This window comes from Choloepus didactylus, chromosome 8 (assembly GCF_015220235.1).
Source record: "Choloepus didactylus isolate mChoDid1 chromosome 8, mChoDid1.pri, whole genome shotgun sequence".
Taxonomy (NCBI): domain Eukaryota; kingdom Metazoa; phylum Chordata; class Mammalia; order Pilosa; family Megalonychidae; genus Choloepus; species Choloepus didactylus.
The window spans coordinates 6,716,407-6,732,099 of record NC_051314.1 but is presented as its reverse complement, the minus strand read 5'-3'; the positions used below and the strand labels follow the sequence as shown (position 1 = coordinate 6,732,099).

General features: G+C 53.9%; 1 protein-coding gene across 5 annotated transcripts in view; it reads left to right on the top strand.

The window, feature by feature from the left end:
- The window catches only part of ARHGAP8 (Rho GTPase activating protein 8), a 91,628-nt gene continuing 75,935 nt past the window's right edge, over positions 1–15,693 (top strand). Inside the window, exon 1 of one of the 5 annotated variants that reach the window (XM_037845038.1) lies at positions 1–62. The gene's annotated coding sequence lies outside the window, so the exon portion shown is untranslated. The other 4 variants (XM_037845039.1, XM_037845040.1, XM_037845037.1 and 1 more) reach the window with 4 other exon arrangements.

Sequence of the window (15,693 nt, the reverse complement as noted above, 5' to 3'; positions counted from 1 at the left end):
CGGGGCCAGGTGTGGCCGGGAGAGCCGAGGCCAGGTGAGGCGCTGGCGGGGACCGTCGCCAGGTAAGGCCGGCGTCCGCGGGACGCAGCCCGTGGGGGGCCCCCTGTCCCGGGCGAGGGCGCCGCGCGAGTTCCGACGGTGTGAGCTGGCGGCCAGGCCGGGCCCAGGGCTCAGGTGGGGACGCCCAGGTGGGGACGCCCAGGTGGGGCGCGGCGCCGTGCAAGGCGGTGACAGGGACGAGCCGCGAGCCCAGGCGCCTCTCCGGCCCCAGCCGGTGCGCAGCACGGGGGTCCCCTGGGTCTCTCCTCCCCCACACCCCTCTCGCTCTCCCACCCCTCCTCTGGTTTTCCCCTTCTTGCCTGTCCTCCCCCACTCTGCCCTCCCCCGCTCCCACCCTCCTCCGTCCCCTCCTCCCTCCCCGCCAACCTGCCCCACCCTCTCCCTCCCCCCACCCTCCCTGCACCCCCCTCCACTCTTCAGTGATCTGCTTCTCTCGGTGTCTTGTCCTGGTCCCATTGTCTCAGCACAAACTTGATGGCCCCCATTTTCCCTCTCCCGTAACTCGGGGGTCCGATCCCATGGGACTTGCCAGGCACCCACCTTGCACCGGCCGATCAGCTCCCACCACACCTGGGAGGCGGTGGCAGCGTTCCTAGTCGACAGTCGAGAAACTGAGGCCAGAGCAGGTGCTGTGCTCGCTGGGACTGAGGGCTTGGCGGGGGCTGCTGGCCGGTTCAACCCACTCGGGAGGGGACCCTAAGAGTTATCAGGCCAAAAACGTAATCAAGCTGGAAATCAGCCTCCGAAGTCACCAGTGGGGGGTGGGGAGGGCCTGGCTTATTTTCCCCTTCTGGAATTCCTGAGAATTCCTTGGAGACACTTTCCACATCTCTGGCTTGGGGAGTTTACCCGCTGTCTCAGAGGTGTTTTTAAGGTGCCTGCTCAGCTCTTGCCACCGAGGATGGCACTAGCCAAACTCAGAGAGGGTGAGTGATTCACCTGAGGCCACACAGCAGCTAGGGAGCCTGGCCCGAGTTCCCAGTCCTGGGTCTCCCTTCCAGCACGGCCACTCCCCAGCCGTGGCCCCGTCCTGGGAGCTGTGGCAGCAGGACGGCCAGTGGATGGACCCCAGGGCCTGGAGAAGGACCTGCAGAATCCACAGGAGAAGCAGCCTGGGCCAGGGCAGGAGGGGCAGAATTCCTGGGTCCTTGTTTGGCCAGGAGGGGGACAGGGCCTGGCTGTTAGGCAGCTGTGGATGTTGAGGTCTTGTATCAGAAGCCACGTGGATTCCAGAGCTCCTCTGCGGGCCTAAGTGCAGTGTTGACATTTGTCCAGGTGAGAACTCAAAGCTTACGACGCGACCGTTTCCGTAAGTAGATGTCCTTGGCTGGCCTCTGTGTTTTAGGATCTGGTTTGTGAACTGCTCGTTGAAGGCAGACAGACCACCCCAGACCAGCACCAGGGCCTGAGCCCACCTTGTCCTCCTGGGCATACGCCTGCCTGGATCCTGCCCTGGGGGGCTGACAGGGAGGGGGCTCAGAGTCTGGTCTAGGCTTGTGGGGGGTCAGCGAGGGCTTCCTGGAGGAGGAGACCATTGAGCTAGATGGGAGGCAGCCAGGGGAGGGAGGGGCAGGTTGAGGTGACTGCAGAGGCTGGAAAAAATCTGGTCAGTTCCAGAAACTGTAGGTGGCTAGGGATATAGTGCATGTGAGGGTGGAGGTGGGGAGGCCGTGGACTACCCGACCGAGCAGAGGTGGATTTGAGCCATTGAAGTCCAGCCTCAGCAAGATGTTCTGGGAAGTTCCTTGACTGAACATGCTCTGCCTGACAGTCCGAGCTGGCCGTGGTCGTGGCCTCCCTGGTGGCTGCTCAGGTAGCCCCGGAGGAGCCTGGCTTCTGTGCCTGTCACATTTAAAACCCACTCTGTTCCCTGATGTTGCCCTTGCGTCACTGATGGAGAAACTGAGGCCCAGAGGCACCACGAGGGCAAGAAGAGAGCCCGGGAGGAATCAGGAGAAGTGGTTTTTTGTTTCTGTTTTTATTTAATAGACTTTATTTTTTGAACAGTTTTAGGTTGACAGAAAAATTGTGCAGAAAGTAGAATTCCTATATGTCCTCATCCTCACAGTTCCCCTATTATTGACATCTTGCATTTGTGTGGGCTCTTTGTTACATCTGATGAAACAATATTGATCCGTATTGGTAATCAAAGTCCGTTGGTTACATTAAGGCTCATTCTCTGTGTTGTGCAGTTTTGTGGATTTTCACAAATGCTTAACGTCATGTATCCACGGTTAGAGGAAAATACCCTGTACCCTCTCTTCTCCCCCAAACCCCTGGCAACTGCTGAATGTTTTCACCGCCTCTCTAGTTTTGCCTTTTCTAGAATGTCATGTAGTTGCAATCATGTCGTGTGTAGCCTTTTTAGACTGGCTTCTTTCAGATAGCAATATGTGTTTAATTTTTGCTACTGTCCTGTAAGTTTGAAATTATTTCAAAATAAAAAGTTAAAAAAACATTTAAATATACATTTTAGATTCCTCCATGTCATTCTGTAATTTGACAGCTCATTCCTTTTTATCACTGGATAATACTCCGTTGTATGGGTGCACCACGGTTGTTTATCCATCACCTATGGAAGGGCACCTTGTTTGCTTCCAGTTTGGGGCAGCTGGGGATAAAGCTGCTGTAACTTTGCCTACAGGTGTTTGTGGGGCTGAGACATGGTTTTTGAGGATGTCACTTGCCCTGTGGGGGACTCGGCCTCCTCTCCTGTGAAACCGCCGTCTTTCCCGACTCTCATGCCTTGGGATCGTTGTGGTAGCCGCCACTCACTGGTGAGGGCAAGTGCTGCCCCCCATTTACAGATGAGGAAACTGAGGCACCAAGGGGTTTGGAGAGTTTCCGAGGTCCCAGGGCCAGTGAGTGGAGAGTCAGGCTTGGAAGCCTCGTGCAGCGGCAGCGCCCACCCCTTCCTTCCATCCACCCTTCCCTCCGAGCCCTCCCCACTGCCCGCACCTCCATGCCGTGCCACCCCCCGGGGCCCAGAGCACTGGGCCGGAGTGAGATGGGGATGTTGATGCTTGCTAGTGACTGCCCTTTAGATGTCTGTCTGCGAGATCCACATGGGGAATATAAAAACAATGTTGTACAGCTTTTCAGATAAATTATTTCACTTTCCCCTCTACCCTTTGATGAAAACTGATGCTCACAGAAGGTGTGCTGTATGAATCCAGGCCTTCCTGGGATCCAGTTTGAGGTCCCCCCTTCCAGGGGGTGCCCTGTAAGGACCTGCCTGCTCACCCCCACCCCATCCCTGCTTTCCCATACCCCACCCCTGCACCCCCATATTATTTTGAAGCAGCTCTCAGTTTACATACCAGTTTACCCATAAATATTGCAGAATCCCTAAAAAAAGCGGACCCGGCTGCAGGTGGGGTGTGGTTGCATGTGGGGTGTGAGGCTCCTCAGCCCCACCTGAGGCCAATGTGCAGAGTCTCTGGAACTTCTGGGAGCCCGGCACCGCCTGTCCAGGTTTCTGGATGAGTCTCCCCATCTCACTTTGTTTGCCCCTGCTTTTCACCTTCGCCTGGGCATCTTAAACACAGCAGGGGATGACATCGGAGCAGAGCAGGGAGTGACACTGGAACACAGTGGAGGCAGGACGCGGGCCAGGATGCAGGCCGGGAGCCTGACCCCCTGACTCCCCAGCCCCCGGCCTCTCGCTGTGTGGCCTTGGGCAAGCTGCTAGCCCCTCTGTGCCTCAGTTTCCTCTTCTGTAACAAGTGGATAATGCCATTACCACCCCCCAGGGTTACTGGAAGAATTGAGTTGATTTGCGCAGAGCTGAAACAGGGCATGGTGCCTTTATACAGGTTTGCATTTATTTGTTTTAATTCTACCTGCTGACCTTGGGAGAGAATCTTACCACTGGGAAATGTGGAAAATGGACTTTGTCGGAGCCTGTTTCCTGCCCGGTGCTGGAGGCCTCTGTGGCCCTGGACGGGGCAGGGGTTACTCGGTAATCGGAGTCGAGAGCGGAGAGTGGAGAGCGGACCTCCGTGGTGTGGCCGGGTGGAGCTGAAGGAACCGGTTTGGCTGGTCAGGGTCCAGAAACCGCCGTCCCTCCCCCCACGGACGGCTGCTTCCGGAAACCTGGTCATCAGGTTAAAACAGGCGGGACCCACTGCGGGCCCTGGCAGTCGCCCTGGGGCTTGGTTATCTCCTGGTGGCTGAAGCCCACCCAACCCCAGGGCTGAGGAGTGAACAGCCAGTGGGTGGGTGTAGGTGGGCTCTCCGGGATGCGCCTCCCCAACCTGGGCCAGGGTCTTGCCACATTCCCAGTGCCTCTGAGTCCCTCCCAGCCACCATCTTTGTGCCCACCTGCATCTCTAAAGCTCCATTAGATCCTGTGTCATGGGAACATTTTGCATTTTATAAAGCCGGCTTGTGTACTTATTCACTTAAGCTTTTTATCTCTTCATGGAGAATTTCAGATGCATTAAAAAGTAGGCAGGAAGTCTAAGGAGCCCCCAACACCCAAGGTCAGTGCCCCCACCCTGCGGCCACACCCGGCCTGTGCTCACCCCACAGAGTCCCTAGTCCCTTCCCCACTCCAGCTCCCCCCACCCACCCATGCCCACCTGTGCACTCTCGTCTCTCATTCATGCTTCTCCCCCCACCACCCCTCACTCCCAGTCACTCACCCCATACCCCCATGACCAGCTCTGACCATGCACAAACCCCTTTCCTCTCTGGGTCCCAATGGCCTCCTGTATAAATGTGGGGTTAGGCTGGGACGGCATCGGTGCCCCCCCCACCCCCCCACATCAGAGCCTCACGTTCCCGGCCGAGCCCCCAGATTGCGCAGATCCCGTGGCTCACGCTCCGCCTGTTGGACATGCCACTCAAATTAAATTTGGTGCTAATGTGCTGGAGGTAAGTAGGTGTTAATTTGTAGCTGCAGCATTAAGATAATTGCTGTGACGGTCTATTTGTGTCATGTGCAAATATAGTTTTATAGCAACAAACCATTTTGCAGTGAATTATAAATAGAACAGTCGGGTGGTTTGGAATCTCTTTTGCGTAATATCCTCGCTGCAGCGGTGCCTGCTCCGACCCAGGGCTCTAATGCTGGCCCGGGGGGACCAGCCTCCGGATGCCGCCGGGCCCAGGCCTTCCCCCAGTGGGCGGGTGCCGTGAGCCAGCGGAGGAGGGCAGGCCAGCCCCGAGGGAAGGGCCTGGCAGAGGTTCAGGAGGGAGTGGAGGACCCAGACAGGTGGGGGAAGGTTGGGGGTGGAGTGGCTTTTGCACCAGTGCCCACTTTAGAGGAGAGCAAGGGTCTGCTGTGGATGCTGGCTGATTTTCGCTTTATTTCTGCCCTTCTGGAGCACCTGCTGACGCCAGCCCTGCGCCCAGCACCTGGGATCCTGTTTCAGCAAAACCAGACCCGGGCCTGACATACTCCTTGCCAGAAGTCAGAAGGATGACCGCAAGGGGACCTGCAGTGAGGAAAGGAAGGACCCACGTGGTCCAGGAAAGAGCCTGTGCAAAGGCCCTGGGGTAGGGGGAGCAGCGGGGCGCCCAGCAGAGCCTCCGACCAGCAGGGCCTCTGGGGCTGGAGCCCCAGGAGCCAGGAGAGGGGTGTCTGGGAATGAGGCTGTGTGGTGACAAGGCTGGGCCCCAGGCCCATGGGGTCTCACCCTCCTGGAGCCTGTTTTCTTGTCATAAGACAGATGGGGGTGAAAACGCCGCCCTTCATTTCGTGCAAGGGGCTGGATGCAGAGAGCAAAGGTAGAAAATAAAGGATAATTTTCAGAAAAGGGTAAAATCATGACTCTCATGCAAATCTGCACATGAACGTGTGCTAAAGATTTTACTCAACTCTTAGGGGAGCCTGGCCGATGTTATGATGGTTGAAAAGAGAACTTGAAGGACTAAGGCAGGTGCACATCAAGAATATTGGCAGGGATGGCTAAGGGAGGCAGAGCTGCGTTGGGGTTTCTTGGTGCAGGGGAGAAGGGGAGTCAAAGGAATTCTACCTGCAGGACAGAATTTGCATATCTGCATACCTAAAGGCAAGAATTACTTCGCTTTACCTACTTCTTGCTCCGTTAGGGGCTGGAACCCAGGGGGTGTTCTGGGGTCTGGATCAGGCATTGAAGCTCCTGTTTGTCCCTTCAGTTACAAGCAGGTAATGGAGGGAACTGTTAGTAAATGTCAGAAAAATGAATTGATGATTTGCCATTTGAATAACAGGTTAGACAGGTGACGAGGAAGAGGGTGGGGTAGGGGTCCCATCTCAAAGATAGAGCCCAAGAGTCATGGCTGGCTCCTGCAAAACCTCAAGGAATAGCCTGGAAGCTGTTAAAAGATGAACCGAAATAGAGTTGCTCTGGCTAAGAGATTTCCAGAGGAGTCGAGAGGCCATTCTGGAGGAGCCACTGACGCAGGTCTCAGAGCCTGGAGCTGCAGTGTTCCTACCCCAAGGACATGCAGGCACCACAAACAAGCCACAGGATAAAGAACTTGGCTAACTATCTCACCTGAAGGACAATTAGAGTGCCCTGAATACCCACCAACCACGAGCAACCTGTCTAATCTTTTCCTTTAAAAACCCTCGCCTGGAAATGCCAGGACGTGATTTGGGTTGCCCCCTGACTCTGCTCCCTGAATTGCAATTGTAAGACCTCAAATAAATGCCTTCATTGCCTTGCAGCTTAGTTTATTTGTCGGTTGACCAAGCCAAGACAGGAAAACGTTACCTGCTGTTGGGGCTGGTCTGGAGAATATGTGAGGCAGTTATTTTCCTCCTTGTGTTCTTCCTGTCTTACAGCTCTTGCCCTCTTCCGAGTCCTCCTGATTTTAGGCTGGAGATGGAGGGTCCTGGGTTCGAGTTAGCCCTGCACCGACTTGCTGTGTGGCTTGGGCTTGGAGCAAGTCCCTTATCCCCTCTGGGTTTCATTTTCGTGCTGGATTGTGACGGCTGGGCACAGATGGTCCCTCTTGTGATTTCGACAATTGGGAAGGGGAACTCTGAGTATGGACGGGGCTGGTGCAGGAGCCCACCGCTCAGAGTGGGAACAGGCCCCGGCCCCCTGTGGGAGCCTCTGGGCAGCTCCCAGGCCACACGGGGCAGCCTCCTTCTGCAGCCCTGGCTCGCGCTCCCGCCCGCCCTGGTCCTGCCAGGGTCCCGCTGACCAGCTCAGCACACGGGGACCACCTGGGGCATCAGGGAGAGCCTCAATTTGCTCTCTCTAGGGGACTGTGGGGGGTGGGGGTGGGGGCTGCTCACAGGCTCACCCTCATAGACACATCCCCTCACCCCAGCCAGGGCCACAAGGCCAGGATTATGTCTGTCTCCCTCTTGCCAGAGCGTGCAAACTTCAAAATAGTCGGTGCCCTTTGAGACAGGCAATTGGGGTAAGGGGCTTTGAGTTTGTAAAGGAAAAAAAGAAGGAGGGAAAACAGAGCCTCCCTGGCTGTAGAAGCTTTTGGCTTGAGCAGAAGGCAGCTGGCTCAGAGGCTGGACCTCCAGGCTGTGCTGCTGGGCAGCTGTTTGCATTTGTCAGGGGAGGCCCTGAGGGGCCACAGGAGGCCCTGGGTCCTTGTTGGCTGTTGTCCCGGATGGGCAGCATATCCTAAGAGGCTTTGAAGTAAGAATGCTCCAGAAATGTTCCTTGCCCTGGGGCACGCAGGTGTCTGAGGAGTGCCCCTGTATTTTTGGTGAGGGGAATGTGTCCCCAGAAGTTTGTTTCAAGCTGTTTACCTTGTAACAGGTTTACCACTGAAGGTGTGTTGTTCTCAAAGGCTAGGTTTTCAGACTAGCCCAGCCCACAGGAGGGAACTCGAGAAGCTCTGAGGTGGGTGGGGTGGGTGGGACCTCAGAGCCTGAGGCTGCATCCAGGTCCAGAGGGAGTGGAGTGGGGCCAGGGAGGGATGGAGCTTATCCTGCGTTCCGTCATCAAGGAGCGGGGAGCCCCCACCCCCACCCCCACACCATGTGTGCTGTGAGGTCTGCGTGGAGGACAGGGCGGCAGTGAGACCCCACAGAACTGGGTGCCCCCGAGGGCAGGAGCAGCCCTCTCAGCCCTGCATGCTGCAGCTGGGGGTGGAAGGGCAGAGGACACTGTAAGAAAGGAATAAGTTTCGTTTTCACATAGAGACAGCATGGAATAAGGGAAATGGAGGCAAAACCAGTTTAAACAAGCCCCAGACAAAGAGAAGAGAGAATCTGCCTGATGTAAAGAGACATGAGGTAGTATCAGAGGCGGGAACTCACAGCAAAAAAAAAAATAAAAATTTAGGGGGGGATTGGCTAATCAGTTGAAAATCTCAATAATGAGCTAGTTGGCTCTCTGGGATTGGCTGTACAAATTAAAATCTCAAAAGATGAATTAGTTAGTGTTCTCGGATAGGCTGTAACCTCTGTAGTACCCAGTCAATGGGGAAACAGGGGAGGGACTTGCGAATTAGGAGTCGGAGATTTAAAGATCGCCATTCTCTTCCTCTGGGGCGCCAGCCTTCCGCGTGTTTGGCTGGACGCCCCATCCTGCAAGATCGTAAATAAATTCTTTTCTCCTCCAGAACCGAGAGAGCGTTTATTCCCTTACAGGTACCACTTTATTTCCGACAGACACCAAGGGTGCTGGGCTCACCAGACTCCCTGTCCAGTGCTCCTCCAGACAAGGGCCTGGGGCCACGCCCAGAGCTGTGCACGTGGACGATTGAGTTTCTTTTCTCACTTTCCCCTGGCTGGAGGAAGCCGGGTTTGGAAGGCGGCTCTGGCTCCTGATCTGGAGAAGGTGGGCCTGAGTGGCCCAGGCTGGCGGTGCTGGGGCCTCCCCCGCCCTGACTCCCTGCCCCCCACGCCATGTGGGGAGGCGAACCCGATCCCTCCGCGTCCTGAGCCCTGAGCCCCGGCCAGCTGGCTCCACGGCTGGCCGCCGCCTGCCCTCCGTGGCCTCCAGGATCGAGTGACGGTGGAAAAGCACGGGGGACGCAGGTGGGAGGTGGCCGGTGTGAGAGCTGTGGGTTGATGAGGACTTGGGGGGCTTGTTGGGGGCAGAGGGAGCCTGGGTTACGGGTGCACGTGCTGAGGATGTGGGAGACTTAGGAGGGTGAGCCGTCACTCTGAGGCAGGGCCCCTCATCCTGGGGCCTCACCCCGGGGGTCTTTGGCCACCTCTCCTCCCTCCCCCTGCTCTGGGCTTCCTTCTTGTGTTCTGCGAGCCACGACCTGGCAACCCCCAACCCTCGGCCCTTGGCCCTCGACCCTCGGCCCTCAACCCCTGGGGAGTCAGCAGCCAGTCAGTGAGAAGCAGGGCAGGTTCCTGCTCCAGCTCACAGCCCAGAGAGGGCGAACCTTGGCCAAGACCGCATTGCACAGTGTGGCGAAGCAGAAAGTCCCACCTGAGGGAGCAGGTGCAGGGGCTTTAGGGAATCCTGGGGGTTGGCGGTGGTAGTGAGGCGGAGGGAGGAGGCCTGTGGGGACTGGGCGTGGCGTCTGGGAAAATGGTCACTGTTGACATGGCTAAACATCTGGCTTACCTGTGTTTACCTGTGCCAAGGTGGAAGTGAGGTGTCAGGAGTATGAGGAGGCATCTGGGGCTGACTTGCTCCTCGGTGACCTCAGGATTGTTCTCTGATAAATGGGGATGTTGGACTTTATCAGGGTAATGGGAGCCTGAGGGGCCTCCCTGCTTGCTTTCTTTCCTTCCTGTCTTCTTTCCATCTGTCTTTCCTTCCTTCCCTCCTCCCTCCCTCCCTCTCTCCGGATCTCATTGACCTTATGGCTCAATATGAGAAGAGGTGACATTTTAACAACATTGTCTTTTAATCCATAAGCATGACATATCTCCTCATTTATTTAGGTCTTTAATTTTTCTCAACAATGTTTTATAGTTTTCTGCATACAGATCATGCACATTTTTTGTTATATTTACCCAAAAGAATTTTAATTTTTCAGGGTATTGTTAATGGATTTTCAAATTTTAACTTCCAACTTGTTCATTACTTGCATATAGAAATTTATTTTTTGTATACTGACCTTTTCCCTTACAATCTTGGAATTAAAAAGTTTTACTGATCTTCCTTTCCCATCCCTGTGCCTTTTATTTCTTTTTCTGGTCTTATTGTACAGGCGGGGACCTCCATCATAATGTTGACCAGAAATGGAAAAAGAGACAACGTTGTGTTAATCCTGATCTAGGGGAAAGCTTTCAGTCTTTGCTATTAAATATGATGTTAACTGTAGGTTTTGTGTAGTTGCTCTTTTTCAGGTTTAGAAAGCTCCCTTCTGTTTTCGTTTTGCTCATTATGAATGGAGTCTTGAATTTGGTCAAATCCTTTTCGTGCATCTATTGAGATGTTCTTTTTTTTCACTCTGTTAATATGGTGAATTACATTGATTGGTTTTTGAATGTTAAAACAATCTTTACATAGCTGAAAAAAAAACCCACTTGGGGATGATACATTATACTTTTTATATATTGCTAGTTAATATTTTCTTAAGGATTTTTGCATCTTTGTTCACAAGGGAGTTTGGTCTATAGTTTTCTTTTCTTGTACTACCTTTGGTTTCGGCATCAGGGAAATGCTGGCCCTATAAAATAAGTTTGGAAGTGTTTCCTTCTATTTTCTGGAAGAGTTTGAGTAGAATTGACAGTATTTCTAACTTAAACATTTGACAGAATTCACTTGGGAAGCCAGTTAGGCCCAGAGTTTTCTTTGTGGGAAATTTTAAAAACAAATTTGATTTCTTTACTAGATTTGAACTATTACAGTGAGTGGGGTTTAGTAATTTGTGTCTTTCAAGAAATCTGTCCATTTCCTCTAGGTGGTTGAATACATTTTGCTTATGGTTATGTTTAGTATCCCTTTATTACCTTTGTAATGTCTATAGTATCTGTAGTGATGTCTCCAGTCTCAAGCTGTAGTTTTAGTATTGCATTTGCATTTTATGACATTTACTTGGTAAACTACTAAGTTCTGCTCAGAGAATTAAAACATGGAGTTTTCCTATAGGAATATACTGGCCTTCCCCTAAGCTCAGTCTTTACTAATTACACAAGTACCCACCAGAGGATTAGCCAACATACATCATAGGACAATTGTTTCCTGATTCCAGGACATGGTGGGGTCTGCAGTCTGTTTGCACAGTGGCATTCCTAACGAGTCTTTTTGCCCGGTAGTGGTGCATGGTAACGGTGATGGTAGTGAACACTGAACACCAAACACCAGAAACCAGGCTGGGGCCTTTGCTCATGACCTCACTAGAACCTCCTGATGTCACCATGAAGTGGATGCTGCTGTTGTCCCTGTTTTATAAATTAGGAAGTGGAGGCGCAGAGAGGTTAAGAGAGTCACCCAAAGTCATCCAGTCAGTCAGCGGTGGAGCCAGGATTTGCACACAGGTTGTCTGGCTGCAGGGCCTGCTCTCCTTCTAGAGGTCTCTAAGGACAAAAATCCATGCCATTCTGACTCCAAATCCTAACCTTTTCCTTTCACACCAGACTATTTTTCATCAATCCCAGAGGGCAGATACGGATGGATTATTTCAGTCTTGGTGAGAGGGAGAACTTGTTAGCAGTCAGAACTGAGCCAAGAAGGAGGAAGCGTTCCTGCTAGGTAGTGAGTGTCCCGTCACTGGAGGTAAGCAGGCAGAGGCTGGCCATTGTAGTTCAGATAGCATTTACCCTCCACACACAGAAAATGGCTTTATAATTTAGTGTCTTGTGAGATCAGAAGCCAAATGTATATTTTCTTTATTGCTATTTCTTAATAAAATGTTTGTGGCTATTTCTTAATAGAAATTCCAAGAGACCAGAGTCTTTTGGGGCAATGTGCATACACTGAGGGTGAAATGAATGCTCTGAATGTTTCTCTTGCCTGGTGCCCACATTTTACGTCCTGTGCCAGCTGGTCTGCGGCCACGAGACTTCTCCCCTGAAAGCTTCTTTGGGGGGTAGGTGGGCCACCGCCCCCAGCCTCGCCATCTGCAAGCAGCCGTTCTCTGACCTGTGGACAACCCCGAAGGAGATAGCAGAAGCCTGGAGGGACAGTAATCTTTCTTTGGGTAAAATTTTTCGTAACTGAATTCTTGGTACAAAATCATCACAGACTGTATTTCAGTTTTCATCAGCTTATCTACATTACGTAGCCACTTTAGATTTTGGAAAAAATTTCTTCATTGGTAATACAGAGCAGCTCATTCAGTTTTCCCAGATTGGACCTGGTTGTGGTTTTCAAATTTGCTTATTTTTCTGCCCAAGCTTTGTTATTCATCCAGAAACCAGTAGTGTCCTTTGTTCTAGCTGCTCCCAGGAGAGAGTTCTCTGCTCTCGGTTAGGGCAGACTGGGAGAACCGGCTGCCAGGGTTTAGCCTGAAACTTCAAGGAATTTCTTATCACCTGAAGATGTCAAAAGAACAAGCCATTTCCAGAAGCTTCCATAGCCCTTGTTAACGTGTGGACATCGTTGTGTTAGTTAAAATTATTCCTGTCTGTACAATACAGTGGAGCCTCTATTAGGCAACTTTCCAGATGCGCCACTTGCCACTTGCTCTTTGAAAGGCATAAAACTGTTTCTTTAACTGCCTTCCGTATTCGGTTTTCATGACTGTAAATGGGCCTTTGCCCATGTCACCCTTTTATTCTGAATTATTGAGGCTTTGCTGGCTGGTTCCCAGCCCAGACCCTCGAGGAGCACATGCTGATTGGCTGAGGGTCTTGCGTCAGTGGTCAGCTGTCAGGGTCGGAATTAATGGCTGGGGAGGGAGACGGGGGAGGGGTGGGGTGGGGGGGGTGTTTGCTTGCTGGTTTGTCTGTGCCACCCACTCCCATCCTCCCTGCTGCGAGCCCCTCCCAGTGACCCTCACCCCATGGCTCACCCTGCCCTGCCCCCTTGTCAGTCACCACCCCCTCCCCATGGCTCAGACCACATCACCCCCCTCCACAGCCACCTTTGCTTTTCCCCCTACCCCCTTAATCACCCCTTCATCTATGCAACCATCCTTCCCCCTCCATGCCCCTCCTGCATGTTACCCCTCTTCAGTTCCCCTCACACCTCCCCCCCACACTCCACTTGCACACCCCAAGATACAGCCTCCTCTGCACAGCCCCACCCCCTGACTGACCCCTCCACCTGTGCACCCAGGGCTGCTTGGTGCCAGGCACAGGGACCCGGGCAAGCATGGCCCGGCAGTCCCCGCCCTTCCGACTCCTGGTCTCGTTGGGGGGTGGGGGGTGGGGGTCTCCTCCTGAACCGTGGTGGGGGGACGTCAGTGCCCACCGCACACACCCCATGCCTGGCTCCCAGCAGACGCCCACATCCTCTCCCCCACCCCACGAGCACCCCTGGAGTGGGCACCCTCACGGTTCTGGCTTTGCGGATGGGAAGCAGCGCTCAGAGGGAGGGGCAGCCTCTGGGGCCACAGGACCCCAGCCCTGGGGGCTGCCTCCACCCCCAGCCCTCCCGGCTGACACGCCTGGGGCCTGGAGGGAGCCAGCACAGGGAGGTGGTGGCTTTAAACACAAGGGAACGCCCGGAAGCTTGAGGAAGCTCCTGGGACTTCCAGCCTGGAGGGCCCAGGGCAGGAGGCCGGGCGGGTGGGTCTGAGGTCAGGGAGGGGGTCCAGGGTGAAAGGAACACTCCCGCCTGGGCAGGGCAGGGGTGATGGGCAGGGCACCACTGGGGACAAACACAGGGAACTGGGGGTGTAATAGTGTCCCCCCAAAACCCATGTCTGCCCAGAGCCTGTGAGTATGACCGTACCTGGAAACAAGGCCTTCGCGGGTGGAATCGTGTTACCAGTGCGATCTAACTAGGAGGGCCCCAGATCCAGTATGACTGTGTCCTTATTAGAAGAGGGGAATTGGGACACACAGAGGCCCGAGAAGAAGAAGGCCATGAGAGTGGAGTGACATGGCCGCGAGCTGAGGAGCGCCAGGACGGCCAGAGACACCAGGAGCTGGGGGTGGCGGGTCCCCCAGAGCCTCCAGAGGGGGCGGCCCTGCCCACACCTTGGTTTTGGCTCCTGGCCTCCAGGGCTGTGGGGGAATGAATGCCAGCTGCCTCAGGCCCCCCGGCTCGTGGTAATGTGTCACAGCCAAGACGCTGGTTTAAATTCGTGGTTCCCCAGGTAAGGTGAGTCAGGGATGGCCAGGTGGGCAGGGAACAGAGCCCCCATAACCCCGTGAAAGCTTTCCTGCCCCGGGGCCTGGGCGCCAGCACCCTCAGAGCTGAGCACCTGCCCCTGCATCTCCTTCCCAAAATGTCTAGTGGACCCGTCAGCCCTTCGAGGGTCCTTCTGTGCCAGAAGTGTTGAGGCCAGAGAGACAGGGCAGAGGGGTGTCCGGGAGGCAGTGGCTGGGCGGGGGCTGCCCGGGGCAGGCCTGGGCACTGACAGCGGAAGGAGGCCCGGCCAAAAGGAAAGACGTCAGGATGCGGCACCCAGAGGCCGGGGAAGGGCCAGGGTCAGATACCGATTTGGGAAAACCAGTCACAACGGACTTTTTTTGAGTCACTTGGGGAAATTTGAATATGGTTTGGGTATTTGAAGAAATCAAAATTGAAAGTATTGAAAGATAGAGATGAGTGAAAAAAGCAGATAGTACAACAACAGGTATTAAATGACTCATTTTTGGTAAAAACAAATTATAATAATCCCAAAGGATCATCAGTGAATTTGTCACAGTGAGGTCTTGGGAGCTAGGAGGGAACATGTTTTTAAATTTGTTTTCCCTTTTGCTTGTCCCCGTGACATAATTTCCTATAATGTCCCCATATTGCTTGTAAAGATAATAGGTTACTTTAAGATTTCCTCTTTGCAAGTGTGGCCATGGCTCCCGTCTGGTGGATTCAAGACTCCCGTTATTTTTGATGCCTCCTGGAGATGGGGTGGGGCTGGGGGACAGTGGGAGCAGGAGAGTTTCCCGTTTTCTTGAGGATTTGGGTGTTGGAATGCCATTTTGAATGGTTTGGGTCTGCACCGTAGACATTTTATGAACTTCCTGGATTTCTATCTAGAAGGTCCCAGATGCAGTCAGTCATTTAACACGTATGTTGCTAAAATGAAACGAGCTCCTGCTTTGGAATGCTGTGCTCCATCAGCTCACTGAACTGCCACCGCCCCCCGGGGCAGGCTGCGTCTTGGGGGGGCCTGTGTGGCTGCTTGGCGTGCCAGCGGGGAGGGACAGGCAGGACCCCGGCCGAGGCCCCCTCCCTCACCAGCTGCGGGCCGTGTTAGGCAGAACTCTCCACCCCCAGCACACACACAGCCCCCTCCAGCGAATACTCCAGGAAGCTCCCCGCACCCACAACGAACGTGACTGTTTGCACAGAGCCCACCCTTGGCGTGACAGTTTGAGCAAGAACAAAAATTTTCCATAACGTCATAGCCTCCCTGCTTGAACTCCAGACCTTGAGCAAACCAGTCCCCTAAGGTCAACTCCTCACTACTCTGTCTTACCTGCCAACAATTATTCCCCCAAGCCCCCTCCCAAAAGCTGTAAAATTGTACTCCCGCCTTTGTTGGGGCCCCGTTTTCTCATCTGTAAAATGGGGATGATGATAGAAGAGGGGGGCTCTGAGCCCCAACCGTCGTGGCCTGGGCGGTGGGCTAAGTATCAGCTCCCTGATGCTGTGTAAGAAAGCACCACAGACTGCCTAGGAACAGCCGACATTGATTCCGTCA